The sequence below is a fragment of the Cnephaeus nilssonii genome, assembly GCF_951640355.1.
Source record: "Cnephaeus nilssonii genome assembly, chromosome: X".
NCBI lineage: Eukaryota > Metazoa > Chordata > Mammalia > Chiroptera > Vespertilionidae > Cnephaeus > Cnephaeus nilssonii.
Window position 1 is genome coordinate 62,270,192 of NC_137071.1, and position 16,616 is coordinate 62,286,807.

Sequence of the window (16,616 nt, forward strand, 5' to 3'; positions counted from 1 at the left end):
CTAAGAGCTGGTTCTTTGAAAGGATAAACAAGATTGATGAACCTCTAGCCAGGCTCACCAAGAAGCAAAGAGAGAGGACCCAAATAAACAAAATCAGAAATGAAAGAAGTGAAATAACAACAGACCCCAACGAAATACAAAGGATTGTTACAAAATACTATGAACAACTCTATTCCAACAAACTGGACAACCTGGAGGAAATGGACATATTCCTAGAAAAATACAACCTTCCAAAACTCAATCAGGAAGAATCTAAACAGCTCAACAGGCCAGTAACTATGGAAGAAATTGAAGCAGTCATCAAAAAGCATCTGGCAAACAAAAGCCCGGGGCCAGACGGCTTCACAGGAGAGTTTTACCAAACATTCAAGGAAGAACTAAAACCTATCCTCCTCAGACTATTCAAAAAAATTCAAGAGGAAGGAACACTTCCAGGCTCCTTCTATGAAGCCATCATCACCCTAATACCAAAACCAGATAAAGACAACACAATGAAAGAGAATTACAGACCAATATCCCTCATGAACATAGATGCCAAAATCCTCAACAAAATCCTAGCAAATCGGCTCCAGCAATACATCAGAAAGATCATACAACATGACCAAGTAAGATTTATCCCAGGAATGCAAGGATGGTACAATATCCGCAAATCAATAAACGTGATACATCACATAAACAAATTGAGAGATAAAAACCACATAGTCATATCAATAAATGCAGAAAAAGCATTAGACAAAATCCAACACCCTTTCTTGATAAAAACTCTCAACAAGGTGGGAATAGAAGGATCATACCTCAACATAATAAAAGCTATATATGATAAACCCACAGCAAACATCATACTCAATGGACAAAAACTAAAGACATTTCCCCTAAGAACAGGAACAAGACAGGGATGCCCACTCTCACCACTCCTGTTTGACATAGTACTGTAAGTATTAGCTATCGCAATTAGGCAAGAAGAAGAAATAAGAGGCATCCAAATTGGAAAAGAAGAAGTGTAGCTGTCCTTATTTGCATATGACATGATATTGTACATAAAATACCCAAAAGATTCCATCAAAAAACTAATAGACTTAATAAATGAATTTGGCAATGTAGCGGGATACAAAATCAATGCCAAGAAATCTATGGCATTTCTATATACCAATAATGAACTTACAGAAAGAGAGACTAAAAAAGCAATCCCATTTACCATCGCACCAAAAAAATTAAGATACCTAGGAATAAACTTAACTAAGGAGGTAAAAGACCTATACGTGGAAAACTACAGGACACTGAAAAAAGAGATAGAGGAATACTTAAACAGATGGAAGAACATACCATGTTCATGGATTGGTAGAATCAACATCATTAAAATGTCCATACTACCCAAAGCAATCTACAGATTCAATGCACTCCCCATCAAAATACCAACAGCCTAGAAAGAACTCTCCAAAAATTCATCTGGAATAAACAAAGACCCCGAATAGCCACAGCAATCCTGAGAAAGAAGAATAAAGTAGGAGGGATCTCAATACCAGATTTCAAGCTGTATTACAAAGCCACTGTTCTCAAAACAGCCTGGTACTGGCACAAGAACAGACATATAGATCAATGGAACAGAATAGAGAATCCAGATATCGACCCAAACCACTATGCTCAATTAATATTTGACAAAGGAGGCATAAACATACAATGGAGTCAAGACAGTCTCTTCAATAAATGGTGTTGAAAAAATTGGACAGATACATGCAAAAAAATGAAACTAGATCACCAACTTATACCATACACAAAAATAAACTCAAAATGGATACAGGACTTAAACATAAGATGGGAAACCATAAAAATACTAGAGGAATCCACAGGCAACAAAATCTCAGACATATGCCAAAAGAACTTCTTCACTGACACTGCCCCTAGGGCAATGGAAGCTAAAGAGAAAATTAACAAATGGGACTACATCAAAATAAAAAGCTTTTTTACAGCAAAAGAAACCATCAACAAAACAACAAGAAAGCCCACTGCATGGGAGAACATATTTGCAAATGCTATCACTGATAAAGGTTTAATCTCCAACATCTACAGGCAGCTTATGCAACTTAATAAAAGGAAGATAAATGATCCAATAAAAAAATGGGCAACGGACCTAAACAGAATATTTTCAAAAGAAGACAGAAGGAAGGCCAAGAGACACATGAAAACATGCTCAAAGTCACTTATTATCTGAGAGATGCAAATCAAAACAACATTGAGGTACCATCTCACACCTGTTAGAATGGCTATCATCAACAAATCAACAAAGGACAAGTGTTGGCGAGGATGCGGAGAAAAAGGAACCCTCGTGCACTGCTGGTGGGAATGCAGACTGGTGCAGCCACTGTGGAGAACAGTATGGAGTTTCCTCAAAAAACTGAAAATGGAACTCCCATTTGACCCAGTGATCCCACTCCTGGGAATATATCCGAAGAAACTAGAAACACCAATCAGAAAGGATATATGCACCCCTATGTTCATAGCAGCACAATTTACAATAGCTAAGATTTGGAAACAGCCTAGGTGCCCGTCAGCAGATGACTGGATCAGAAAACTGTGGTACATCTACACAATGGCATACTATGCTGCCATAAAAAAGAAGGAATTCTCATCATTTGCAGCAACCTGGATGGAATTGGAGAACATTATGCTAAGTGAAATAAGCCAGTCAATGAAAGAAAAATACCATATGATCTCACTCATTTATGGATAATAAAGAACATTATAAACTGATGAACAAAAAGATAGATACAGAGACAGTAAAGCATCAAACAGACTTTCAAATTACAGGGGGAAAGTTAGGGAGAGGTGGGGGAGATAAGAAATCAAACGAAGGACTTGTATGCATGCATATAAGCATAAACAATGGACGCAAAACTCTGGGGGGTGAGGGCATGTATGGGTGTGGGGTGGGGGGGCAATGGTAATATATGTACACATATAATACCTCAATAAAAAAATGTAAAAAAAAAATCTGAAAGCAAAGCTTGCTCAGTATGAACCACCTCAGGAGAAGTGTGCTGAACAGTATTCTTCTCAGTTGAAAGACACTGAAAAATGCTTTTGCATGAGTTGAATAGGTTTTAATGGTAATATTTTTTTCTGAACAGATGCTATAGAACTATTTCAATATGTTAAGTTAACCTATCACACTTTAACTGTTAGAAACACATATTCTTAGAATCACCAATAAAAACTCAATATATCTTTTGAAAAAGACTACTAAAACCCGCCAAATTGTGTTCACCTGTAAAAGCAAAAGAAAAATATTTCAAGAACACATGAGTATTCATATGTCATTAACAACATGTACCCTAATCTAAGAAAACATGTGAGAAAGTGTTCTGATCAAAAGCTAGTTTATTAGAAGAGAGAAATCAAAAGGAGGAAAATAACAATGTAAAGAAACATTAGTGATAAATTTATTTCTTATGGTATCTATACAGTATTCCCTTGGTTTTGCAAACCTGGATTTACTTCAGCTTTAATGAACAAAATTTCCAGCCCGGATGTCATATGTGAAAATTAACACCCTGTTAATTTTATTTTTAAAAGTTTTTCTTTATTGTTGAAAGTATTACAGATTTCCTCTTTGTTTTGTTGTTTTTTTCCCCATGGACTCTATCCTTCCTGCACCCACCCCTCCCAAACCATGGACACAGACAATATCTATATATATAAAACCCTAATATGCAAATAGACTGAACAGAGGAACAACCGAACAACTGAACAACTGGTCACTATGATGCGCGCTGACCACCAGGGGGCACGCGTGGAACATGGCAGGCGTCGGCCTCACTGGGATGGTGGAACAGGTGAGCAGGGGCGCAAGACCAAGGTGGGGCACAGTTGCTGTCATCGGGGCGAGCCTCTGGTGGTTACTGAAAATTCTTTGCTACTACGCATCGCAGTCCCGCCTGGTGCTCACAACTGCTGCTGGTGCCGGCCCCCCTTGCACCCACTGCCAGTACCAGAGCTACCACTTGCACCTGCTGCAGGTGCCCAGCTCTGGCCCCGATCACTCAGTGCCATCAGCGGGTTCAAGTGGAGCCTGTGCCATCAGCACGTGGGAGCGGCAGTGGTGGGAGTGAGAATGCAGGCACACAGGGGACAAGGGGCCACAGCAGGAGGGGCCAGGCGGGGGCATGGAAGATGGGCCGAGACCTGGCCCTGTGCCCACCACAGCCTCCAAGACCACAGTTCCTTTCAAGGTGCACGAATTCGTGCATTGGGCCCCTAGTGTGCATATAAATTCCCAGGTTAATCTCCCACCCATACCTACCTTCCCTCTGAAATTCATCAGACTTTTCCATGGTTCTATATTTCTGGATCTATTTCATTCATCCGTTTATTTTGTTCATTAGATTCTACATATGAGTGAGGTCATGTAATACTTATCTTTCTCTGACTGGCTTATTTCACTTAGCATAATACTCTCCAGGTCCATCATGCTGTTGCAAATGGTAAGACTTCCTTCTTCATTACAGCTGTGTAGTATTCCATTGGGTAAATGTACCACAGTTTTTTTAATCCACTCATCTTCTGATGGGCACTTAGGCTGTTTCCAAATCTTAGCTATGGTGAATTGTGCTGCTATGAACATAGGGGTGCATATATCCTTTCTGATTGGTGTTTCTAGTTTCTTGGGATATATTCATAGAAGTGGGATCACTGGGTCAAATGGGTGTTCCATTTTTAATCTTTTGAGGAAACTCCATACTGTTCTCCACAGTGGCTGCACCAGTCTGCATTCCCACCAGCAGTGCACGAGGGTTCCTTTTCCTCCACATCGTCGCCAACACTTGTCGTTTGTAGATTTATTGATGATAGCCATTCTGACAGGTGTGAGGTAACACCCTGTTAATTTTAAAATGCTTTGACCAAGATTTGCTTATAATTAAATTAAAATTTTTTTATTATTAATTCACTGTTATTTTTAACAAATTTTGGCATATAGGCCATATATTGGAAAAAATACTGTAGTAATTTTGCCAACATAAACAAATGTTACATATCTACAACTATAGACTACATATTTACATCCAAGATTCACTGCTTGTAAATAATGTTCGGTGAATGATTAACATGTGACCACACTGCATTGCTCACAGTAATTGGTTCTGTTGTTGTGTGGCATGACTTTCTGCAGCAGTTTTAACATGTGCTGGCTGATGTTCCAACGTGCCCTGAGCCACACCCCAGCTGTGTACATTTGTTTCCTGGCAGTGACTGGTGAATGCACCCATTTACCAGACCTATTCGGCATAAATTTAAATTTACTATAATACATATAGAAAACTTTTCTGTGAAATTAAACTTTTCATACATATTTAATTTTAATTACATGAACATGTCTCCATGAGTAAAAACAGGTAAACTAATCAGTTTGTCAATTTTTTAACATACACCTTCAGAAAACCTACTTTATTATATAATGGACTTTTGGCTTTAATGGACACCCCCTCATCTGAAATTAGTCCATTATATTGAGGTTTTACTGTAGTTAGATGAAAAGTTAAACAGGATTCTTGAAACAGAAAAAAAAGTGATTGCAGTTAACCATTTTGTGTGCTACTGTTTTAACATTATTGCTTCCTGAGTTTGTATTTCTTTCATTGATTTTGTTCCTCACCATGGTGTCTCCCCTCCCAACCCCGCCCCAATAAAGCAATACACTGTTAAAAAAAAAAGAAAATATAATAATAGCCAACTAATTTTTTAAACTATCTTAGGAATACCCTATGGTTGTGTGAAGATTAGTAAAATGTCTCTTCCAGGAAGTAAGTAATGCTAAACATTTAAGTATCATATGGGATGGGGGAATGGGCAAGTAAGGCATGTTAGTGGAATGCTGATGTATTATTTTACTTTGATATTTTGTATATGTGTTTGTATGTGAAAATCACTATTAAGAATGGAAAAGTATCCACCTGCAGTATTAAAAAACATAGTAGAATATCAAATTTAACAAGAAGGAAGACATTTTTAAAATCTTAACTAACTCTACAAAAATAAGAACAGAAGAAGATAACAACAAAATAAAATACATAGAAAATATAAAACAAATTGAAGAAATAAAACAATATATATCAGCTGTTACATTAAATTTGGAATGCCCAAGCAATATATTTCACAGTAAAGACAGAAGATGGAGTTTAAAATGCTATCAAAACATATGATATTTTCAAGAAACATATCTAAAACAAGGTGAAAAAATGTTTAAAATAAAGGAACAATTACATTACAAGCAAATGTAAATGAAAAGACAGCAGGAGGGTTACCATTATTATCATAAAAATTTGATTCTGTGGTCAAACAGCACTAAATAGAAGAAGGTGAAAATTACCTTTATATAAGTAAAATACCACCTAGAGAGAAGGAGAACAAGAGAGAGGGAGGATCAAATAATCAACAAATAAACAAGAATATAATGGTTTGAGAATACATGCAAGCTCAATTTTACAAAATTTTTTTATTCTACAAATGAAAATATAAATTTTCTTATAATCCTGAATTATTTATATAAATTATGTGTTTATCCATTAAAAAGGTTAATAAATTCAGCAAAATAAAACGTTTAGAGGATACAATTTTCTAATCATGATACAATAACATTCTAAATGAATAAAAGTAACACATTGAACTACATGAAAATTAATAAACACGTTCTCAATAACCCCTTTTCTGGTGTTCTGAGACTAATTCCAATGTGGGGGGTTGTATTTCCCCACACCAACAAGCAATTCAACTCAATTCTGTTTAGTTCTGACATAATCTACCTGGAGACAGCATCAGATCCCACAGGTTAAGGGTTCAGTCCTATAAGACTGTATACCCCTGACATACACACAACATCAGAAGCCAGTTACAAGTCCTGATTGCCACCTGTGCTGCTGACTGCCTGATTATAAATCAAAGGTTCCTAAGACAACCTCCTCGGGTTTGATTAATTTGCTAGAGTGGCTCACAGAACTCAGAAAAACATTTTACTGACTAGATTACTGGTTTATTATAAAAGGATATAACTCAGGAACACCCAGATGAAAGAAATGCATAGGGTAAGGCTTGGGGAAATGGTGTGAAACTTTCAAGCCCTCTTCAGGCTCACCATTCTCTCAGCACCTCCACATGTTCACCAACCAAAAGGTCTCTGAAACCTGTCCTCTTGGATTTCTATGGACGCTTCATTACATAGCCATGACTGATTAAATCACTGGCCACTGATGATGGATTCAGCCTCTGGGCCCTCTCCCCTCCTAGGAGGTCCAAGGCAGAATTGAAAGTTCCAACCTTCTAATCACATACTTGTTTCCCTAGGCAACCAGACCTCATTGTTAGGTGGGGTCCAAAAGTCACTCAATACTTAGGAAATTCCAAGGGTTTTAGGAGCTATAAGCCAGGAATTGTGGATGAAGACCAAATATATATAAGAAATATATTTTGGTCATCTGAATGACCAAATATATAGTTCTTATAAATCACAATATCATACCCCTGATTAGTAAATATATGAAAACAAAAATTACAAATTATTGGTAAACTAATTTAAAAATAACTATTATCATAACCTATTGTTATTGTCATAGTTAGCTAACTAATATTAATATAGTAATAGAGCAAAGGGGAGGCCAGACATTATAAGCATGGTCATCTGGGCAGCTTCACCAGGAAGCTGCAACTTATGCTCTCCAGGGAACCAACAGTCCATTTCCTGCAAATCACTGGAGAAGGGGGTCCAACAAAGAGGGAGATAGACACATGTGCAGTGAAGTCAGGTTGACATAGGGAAGGTGCTTGATTGTCAGACTAGTCTGGGAAAAAGATAATTGGCTGGGGGTGGGACGGGAATGAAGCCACTACAAACCTGCAAAATCTTGAAGGATTAATTGGTTAAGCTCTTGTTTATAATCCCCAAAGAGTTCTCCCTCTCTTGTTCTGCTCTTGTGCTCTGTCACTCTTGCTCCTCGACCCGCACTCGCCTGCCACGTGGCTTCAAGCACCCACACAGCCTATGGTCATGGGGACCCCACACGCAATGGACTGCAGCTGGAAACACAAACTAACTAATGCTAGACTGGACTGGACTCTAATATGGAACAGAAATTCTCAGCAGTGGCCTTAGTTCTAGCCCTGCTGATGACAAGCATGGGCTTTTCCCATAGTGGGAGGGAAGGAAATGGGACATTGGAAACCCAGGGGTTAATTCCACAGAAATAAAGGTCACTCATCCTCTCATGAGAGTCTCAGGAAATTCCTTTCCTTACAACATCACAAGAACTCCACTTTCACCAGAAACAGATAGGGACGGAGAAGGCACCCCATTAATAACACTATGAAACACAACTAAAATTTAGAAACTTACATGCTGTTTTAAAATTTCAGATTGAAAATAAATTAACTAAATATTAAATTTAAATATTATGAAAACAATATCACCCAAAACCAAATGAAACTAGAACAGAAGATATAAAGCTATATTTAATTAAATGCCCAGGAAAAAATAGTAGAATGAAAACTTGTTATTTGAAACAAAACTTTGAAAAATTTAAAACAAAGTCTTTAAATATTTAAAATAAAGCAGGCATAATAACTATAGATATAAAAGTGGATATCATTATTAAGGAAATATTAATGATGACTTTGTTACAGGGCAGTGAGAAGCTAGGAAAATTCCAGGTTAAGTGGAATAGGGAAACTGAGACAGGAATGTTAAAACAAGGCCAAACAGTGTGGGCAATTTGCAGTCAGCTTGTAAATAACAAGCCATTATTTTCCCCAGCCTAAGGCACTTGAGAGCAAATGGTTAAAAGCCTCCCTATGGAGAGAATGCAGACAAGGAGGGGGAGAGGGGAAAGGAAAAAGGCAGTTTTACTCCTTAAGCAGAAAAGCCAACAATATCAAGGCTTGACAAGATAAAATTGCCAGGTGCTTCTCATGACTTCTGGGACAAAGTAAAAAGGGACCTTAAGAATTAATCTGTACCAAAATATTCAGCAAAGGAATTTTGAAACCTATAGGCACAAGGGTATGTAATGCCTTGGACCCCCATCCAACTCACTCTTCAGATTAGCTGAGAGCTCATCTGCAATTCATAAACCAGATGAAAGATTTGCTTGCCTTGTTTCCTTAATAAGTTTGCTGCTTTAATAAATTAGCTTTATCACAATGCAATCAGGGTCTCTCATTTAAATTCATTTATATGAGAAGACAAGAAGCGGAGTGGGGATAGCCTTCTCCCTCTGACTCAAGGGGCTGTTTGGTAACACCTTTTATGGGATCTCTGGGATGCCTGTAACAACTTCACAGCAAAAAAATATATATATTATTATTAAAAGTCACACAATAAGAAGTAGAAAAAATCGAAAAGAGTACTTATAGATATTATTAGAAAGGTAGTGAAAGTTCCATCAATTAAGAACACCAAGAATTTTCTTCTGGATTTGACAAAAATAGCAAAACTTTGAAGAATAATAAATAAATCTCCATAATAGCTGAATAATTTAATTTTTCTATCTTAGTAACTGATAGAACATGTAGGGGCAAACCAGGAAATATTTAAACAATTTGAAGAACACAAATAACAATTTTGACCAAATTGACATATACAGACCACTGCATCCATCAATAACAGAGTCCCATTCTTTTCAAATGCATATGGAATCCTATCTAATAAAGAGGGACTATGCTAATTGACTATCACTCCATCACAAAGATGGATGCACCCACAGCTGAGGCCAAGTTCCCATAAGGAGCCTTAATGAGCAATCAGCAGGGACCTGAGGCTATGCCCTCCCCCACCCCCATAGGGCTTGACAGGGGACCTCAAGGTGCACTTCTGGTCCTGGTGTTGGGCTCGGGTACCTCAGGCCGCGCCCCCCACCTGGAGGGGCTTGATGGGGGACCTCAACCAATGCCCCACTCCCCAGCACCGGGCCAGGGTACCTGAGGCTGTGCCCCCCTGCCTGGCTGGGCTTGACAGGGGACCTCAGGCAGTGCCCCCCACCCAGGGGGGCTTGACAGGGGATCTCAAGGCACGCCCCCCGCCCTGGTCTGGGCTGGGGGACCTCAGGCCATGCCCCCCATCCTGGTGCCAGGCCAGGGGACCTGAGGCTACACCCCCTGCCTGGCAGGGCTTTACTAAGGTGGGACTGGCTGGGGTCTGGATCTAGCCCAATGGCGGGGGGCCAGCTGGGTCTGGGTCTCATGCGATTTTGAGGTGCATGTGGGTGGGCGGGGACTTGACTCTGGGTCCTGTGGTGAGCCCCAGACTCTGACAGGAGGAAGGTTTTCATATACATTTTACTAATTTTCTTACATCTCTGAAACTTCTATTATAGAGAAAGGGCAAATAGCAATATTAAATTATTTCCTCTACTCCTCTTTTAATGTGCACGAATTTCGTCCACTGGGTCACTAGTATTTATAACAATTGACAATGTGTTTGGCAATAAATCATGTCTCCATCAGTTTAAAAAGACTCGTTATATGATATCTGCTTTATGACCACAGTGAAATTAAGCTGGATATCAGTTGTTATTTAAATAAATTTTTAAAAATGTATCTTTGAAGTTGAGAAACATGCTTCTATTAATGCAGAAGTCTAAAAACTCACAAAATAGCTTACAAAAATTTTGAAGCAAAATTAATATTCAAATATTGTGAGATGCAGTAAAAGCTTAAAAGAAGATACATAGCTTTATGTACATCCTATCTAATAAAAGGGTAATATGAAAATTAACCATCACTCCGTTACAAATATGGCAGCACCTATAGCAGCCGGGGCTGGACGCTGGCATCGTAGATCTAGTTGGGCTGTGGAAGGAGGGCCTCTGGGCAGTGGGCACAAGACAGGGGTGAGAGCAGCTCGGAGTACACCCCACCCCAGCGGACAGGGCGTGGCAGCCAGCGAGCAGTGGAGAGCTACCGGCGGTGGTGGGTGTGGTGGCCAGCTGCCGGGAGGCCGCTTTTGGCTGCTGGGGCCTGCACTGAGGCGACTGGTGGTGTGGGCAACTGCGGGGGCGCGTCCAAGGCTGGGGGCTGGGAGATGTGGGACTGCAGCCCAGGAGGCGAGGTACGGGAGGACCTGGCCACCGCCACCCCGGCACTGAAGCCGCCTCCTACAGGAAGTAGCCTAGGTGTGCGTGAAGCGGGTTCAGGGAACCTCTCCCTTTGCGGTGCCCAGAGCCCGGCTCTGAGAGGTGCGGCCAGGAAAGGCCGAGTTGGTTGATCAGGAGCAGCAGACCCGCGCTAGGCCGCTTCTCCTTGGGAATTTGGAGAAGACCCACTTCCAGTCCGGAGGCCGATGTGAACCTTGGGCGTCTTTTGAAGAATGATTGTTTTGCTTGGGAATATGGTTTGTCTGTAGAAGGCTGGGAAAGAACAAAATCTGAAACCAGTCCTCCTCCAAACAGACACCCCCTGGAGCTGAAAGCCTCAAGAGCGAGTGCTCTCACGCCCCCATCTCCAGTCCTACCAGCGGCGGAGGTGGATCTGGTGAGTAGGAGGCCACCCTGCCTGTCGTCAGTCCGAGGGAGGCATGTCTGGGTGTACTGAGAAGGGGCATCTTCTAAAAGAAGCTTCTCTGTCATTAACGGTTTCATAAATTTCTCCACTTTGGTAACAAGACATTTACTTTTTATATATTCAGAAGCAGGCTACTTCCCACATGCTCCAATCGGTAGGATGCAGCCCCTTGCTCTACACCAGTCACAGCTGAAAACAAGAGATGCCCATTAACCACAGACCCTTCCCCCACAAACTTCAAAAAGTTGGGTCGGCTTCCTTTCCAGGGAGCTAGGACTGATTTGGGGGTCCCAGATACACTGGACCTGGTCACTGTGAAGCGATCTGCCTGCTCAAATGACAGGGGCGGGATGAGATAGAGGATGTATTTGAGTTTTGTTCTGTTTTTCCAAAATTGCCTGTTACAAACACTTCTGCAGTAGCCTTCAATTGTACTCGAAGTACTGTATTTCCTCCATTGGTACGCATACTCCTTTCTTCAAATTTTAACATTTTTGAAACCAGGATACATCTTAACAGAGAGGTTAAAAGGACTTGCTAGCAGCTAGGCATCTGCGTGGGTATCTGTTTATATACAGAGCCAGGGTCCTACCTAAGGCTCAACCAAGTGGGCGGGGACTGTCGAGCAGGCTGAAATCTGCTAGGTTCCTGGTGGCCTAGGGTGCAGAGCGGAGTGTGGGCGTGTGGGTGTGTGCATGAGCTGGGACCCGAGCGACACACACCCGCACCCACACTGGGCCCTCGGTGTGCCACCCGAGCCTCCCTGGACCTCACCCTCCAGCCCTGATCCTCCTGGTCCCGCCTCCCCTTGGAGAAACTTTCCAGACTTGCTGGGGGTTGGGATTGGATGCATTGGAGCTCACAGGCTCCATGGAGGTTCCTGGTGGCCAAGGGTGCAGAGAGGGAGTGAGGGCATGTGGGTGTGTGCATGAGCGTGGACCCGAGCAACACACACTCACAGGCCCGCACCCACACAGGGCTCTCAACCGCGTCACCCACGCTTCCCTGGACTTCACCCTCCAGCCTGGATCCTCCAGGTCCTGAGCCCTGGAGTCGCTCAAGTTCAGCAAGAGTTTTTGATTTGCCCAAGGTGCTTTGAACAGTTTTTTCTTAACCCATTTGTGGGAGTGTAATCTGATTTAAAACCAATGGACTAAACAAACAGAAGCATTTTCTAGAAAGTCAATTTTGGAAATGTGGCTTTGGGCCAGGAGTTCCATGTCTGTGAATGTGTCCTAAGTAAACAGTCAAATAAACAATTATGTTTACTGTAGTTGTTGATGCCAGGGGAAACCAGAAGCAACCTGCCCCACAATAAAGGGTTAGTGAAGTAAACCATGGTAATGTCAAACAGTCAGGGGTAACACTGTAGCCATTAAAAATTATGTCTGTACATCCAATTCATTGACATGAAAAAAGTCCATAGCCAAATATTAAGTGGAGGTCAGGGGAAGCTCAGAAGAGGGCATGTATATTTATATGTATGTATATTTTATATGTCAGGGTAATAATAGTTTTAAAAACAGTGATTCTTCCTGAGCTCTGCAATTGTGAGTGTTAGCAAATTGTGTTTCAGGTGTGACAGGTGTCCTCTGGTGTCCCATACACACATACATTCTTGCCTGTGGGACATCCTGAACCTTTGCCACACCTGCCCCTCTCTGCTGTGGCAATGGCCCAATCAGACATTCCCTTTTATAGGGCTGGTTTCCTTTTCTCCTTTGCCCAAACCATGCCTTTCCAACAAAAGAATATTAACCAAGCAATCCTAACAACAAATTTTGTTGCCGACTGCAACTTATGCCCTTTTATGCAAATGTTGTTGCTTTCAAGCCTACCAGGTTGTATTTCAAAACTTTTATTTTTCTGCAACTTCACCATTTTTTATTTGCTTAAAATACTTATCTATACTATTATAAGGGTAATATGCTAATTACACCAGACATCTTCTGGACATCTTTCTAGAAAAAGCCACGGTGGTGGGAGCCAAGGCAGAGGTGGTTAGGGGTGACCAGGCCAGCTGGGGAGGGCAGTTAGGGGCAACCAGGCTGGTAAGGGAGGGAAGTTAGGTGCAACCAGGCAGGAACATAGGTGAATGGTTAGGAGCCAGCAGTCCCAGATTATGAGAGGGATGTCCGACTGCCAGTTTAGGCCCGATCCCCTGGCAGTCGGACATCCCCTGAGGGTCCCGGTATGAAAAGGGTGCAGCCTGGGCTGAGGGACCCCCCGCCCCGTGCACGAATTTCGTGCACCGGGCCTCTAGTATATGATAAAAGAAGAAACACTAAAAATCAATGCTAAGCATCTGTCTCACGATTCCAAGATTTTTCTAACTCCATGAGATAGATGATTTAGTCATCTTTCAAACTTAGGATCCTTATGACTGATTAGTTTTAAATCCTAGCTCTAGAAATCACCTCTCTCTTCCCCTCCCCCTCCACCCTCCCCTCCCTCTCCTCTCCCCCTCCCTCTCCCCCCCTCCTCAGAGACTTAACCTTTCCTTGGGATAATCAGCAACCCCTAAGGCAGCAGGAAACAGTAGCCTGGACCTGACTAATGGTCACAAGTTTGGACCTCTGGCAGGCTAAAAATATCATCTTGACCTAAGTTATATTTCTAGTTCCTGAGTCTTAAGGCACAAATACCCTTGGCTACTTTCACATGAGACCAAAGGAACTCCAAAAAAGACCTCAGAACTTTGCTCAAGACCTGAATAAATGATTTATTACACTTACCTCACCTCTCACCAATCAGCTCCCAGCACAACCCTAAACCCCTAACCCACAGTGTCTTGTGATCTTGCCCTGTATAATCTGTATCCTACAGGCCATCAGTTTGTTTAGAGCACAAGCTCTCCATCTCTGTGTTGGCCAATTCAATATTAAACTATTTTTTGTTTATATACTGCAAACTCCTGCTCATGCATTTCTTTGGACCAGTGTGTGCAAGCAGATGGACCCAAGGAAAAACACTGGGGGTCTAATAACAATACCTCTTAATGATTCAATTGATAAGAAATCAATGAGTAGTAACCAAACATTACATGGGGAAAATCAACAAAGGCAGAATTTAGTTCTTTGAAAATAGGAATAAAATTAATAAACTCCTAGAAAGCCAGATCAAGGGGAAAAAAAGAAAGTAGGAGATGGTATAATTTAGTAAATCATTAAAAAAAAAAGAGGGCAGCATTACCAATCCTACAAAGCACCAAAAAGATAATAACAGGCCTGGCTGGTGTGGCTCAATGGTTGAGAATCAATCCATGAACCAGGAGGTCATGATTCTATTCCCAGTCAGGTCACATGCCCAACTAGCAGGCTCAATTCCCAGTAGGGAGTGTGCAGGAGGCAGTGGATCAATGATTGTCTCTCAGCATTTATGTTTCTATCTCTTTCTCCCTCTCCCTTCCTCTCTGAAATCAATAAAAACATATTTAAAATATATATATATATATATTTTAAAAACAGATAAGAGGGCCCTATGAAAAATGTTTTGAAAATAACTTTGAAAATTTAGTGATATAGAAAAAAATCACAGAAAAACATACTAAAGCTGACATAAGATCAAGCAGAACACTTCCATAGTCTTATATCTATTTAAAAAATTAAATCCTTAATTAAAATCTTCTACAAAGAAAACTCAAAACTCAGATGGCTTCACTGGCAAATTTTTCCAGATGTTTAAATGGGGAAATAATTTATAATAGTAGATACAATTCCAGAGAAAGGAAAAAAACAACAACATTCTCTGGTTGTTTTATGAGCCAGATAACCTTGATTTAAAATCTGACAAGAACATATGAAGGGGGGAATGGGAATAAAAAATCAATTTATCTCCTAAATTTAAATGCAAAATTCCTAAAATATATATTAAATAAAATCTGAAAATTTATAAATAGATTACTTGGATGTCTGAGGACTATTCAAGAATACAATGTTAGTTTAATTTTTAAAATCAATGTGATTTTATATACTAACTAGTGGCCCAGTGCATGAAATTCATGCATGGAGGGGGAGTGTCCCTCTGCCCAGCCTGCACCCTCTGCAATCAGGGATCCCTCCAGGAATGTCTGACTGCTGGTTTAACTGGAAGTTGTACATCCCTCTCACAATCTGGGACTGCTGGCTCCCAACTGCTCACCTTCCTGCCTGCCTGCCTGATTGCCCCTAACTGCTTCTGCCTGCCAGCGTGATCACCCCCTAACCACTCCCCTGCCAGCCTGGTCAACACCTAACTGCTCCCCTGCCAGCCCGATTGCCCCCAACTGCCCTCCCCTGCCAGCCCGGTCAACCCCAACTGCCCTCCCTTGCTGGCCCGGTCACCCCCAACTGCCTCTGCCCGCCTGATTGCCCCTAACTGCCCTCCCCTGCCTGCCTGATCTCACCTCCAAATGCCCTTCCCTGCCAGCCTGATCTCACCCCCAATTGCCCTCTCCTGCTGGCCTGGTTGCCCCCAACTGCCCTGCCCAGCAGGCCTGATCTCATCCCCAATGGCCCTCCCCTGCCAGCCTGATCTCGCCCCCAATTTCCCTCACCTGCCAGTTTGATCTCACCCTCAACTGCTCTCCCCTGCCAGCCTGATCACCCTTAACTGCCTCTGCCTGCCTGATCACCCCTAACTGCCCTCCCCTGCTGACCTGATCTCACCCCCAACTGCCCTCTCCTGCCGGCCAATTTGGTTCTGATTGGATGGTCTCTATGCCAGTCAGCATCAAAAGCTCCACCTCCTAGGCAGCCATTGGCTCCTCACAGTTCACCCAGATTTGGTTCTGATTGGTCAGTTTCTATGCCAGTCAGCATGTCCAGGCCTATCTCCAGGCCTGATCAGAGAGGCAGGGCTGATCAGTAGCCCCCATGGAGTCCCAGAGAGAAACAGATGTGTGGCTGCTGGTGAAGCTCAGAGAGAAAGAGAGAGGAAACGGCAGATCGACAGCTGCCATAGAGGCTACAGATCAGACCTTGCCTCTCTCTTCAGGCCTCTCTCTGGGCCTGATCCACAGCCCCCTTGGCAGTCAGTACTCAGTTGCCGCACCTACACCAGCAGCAGTCAGTGCTGGGTCACCACGGCAACCTAGCACT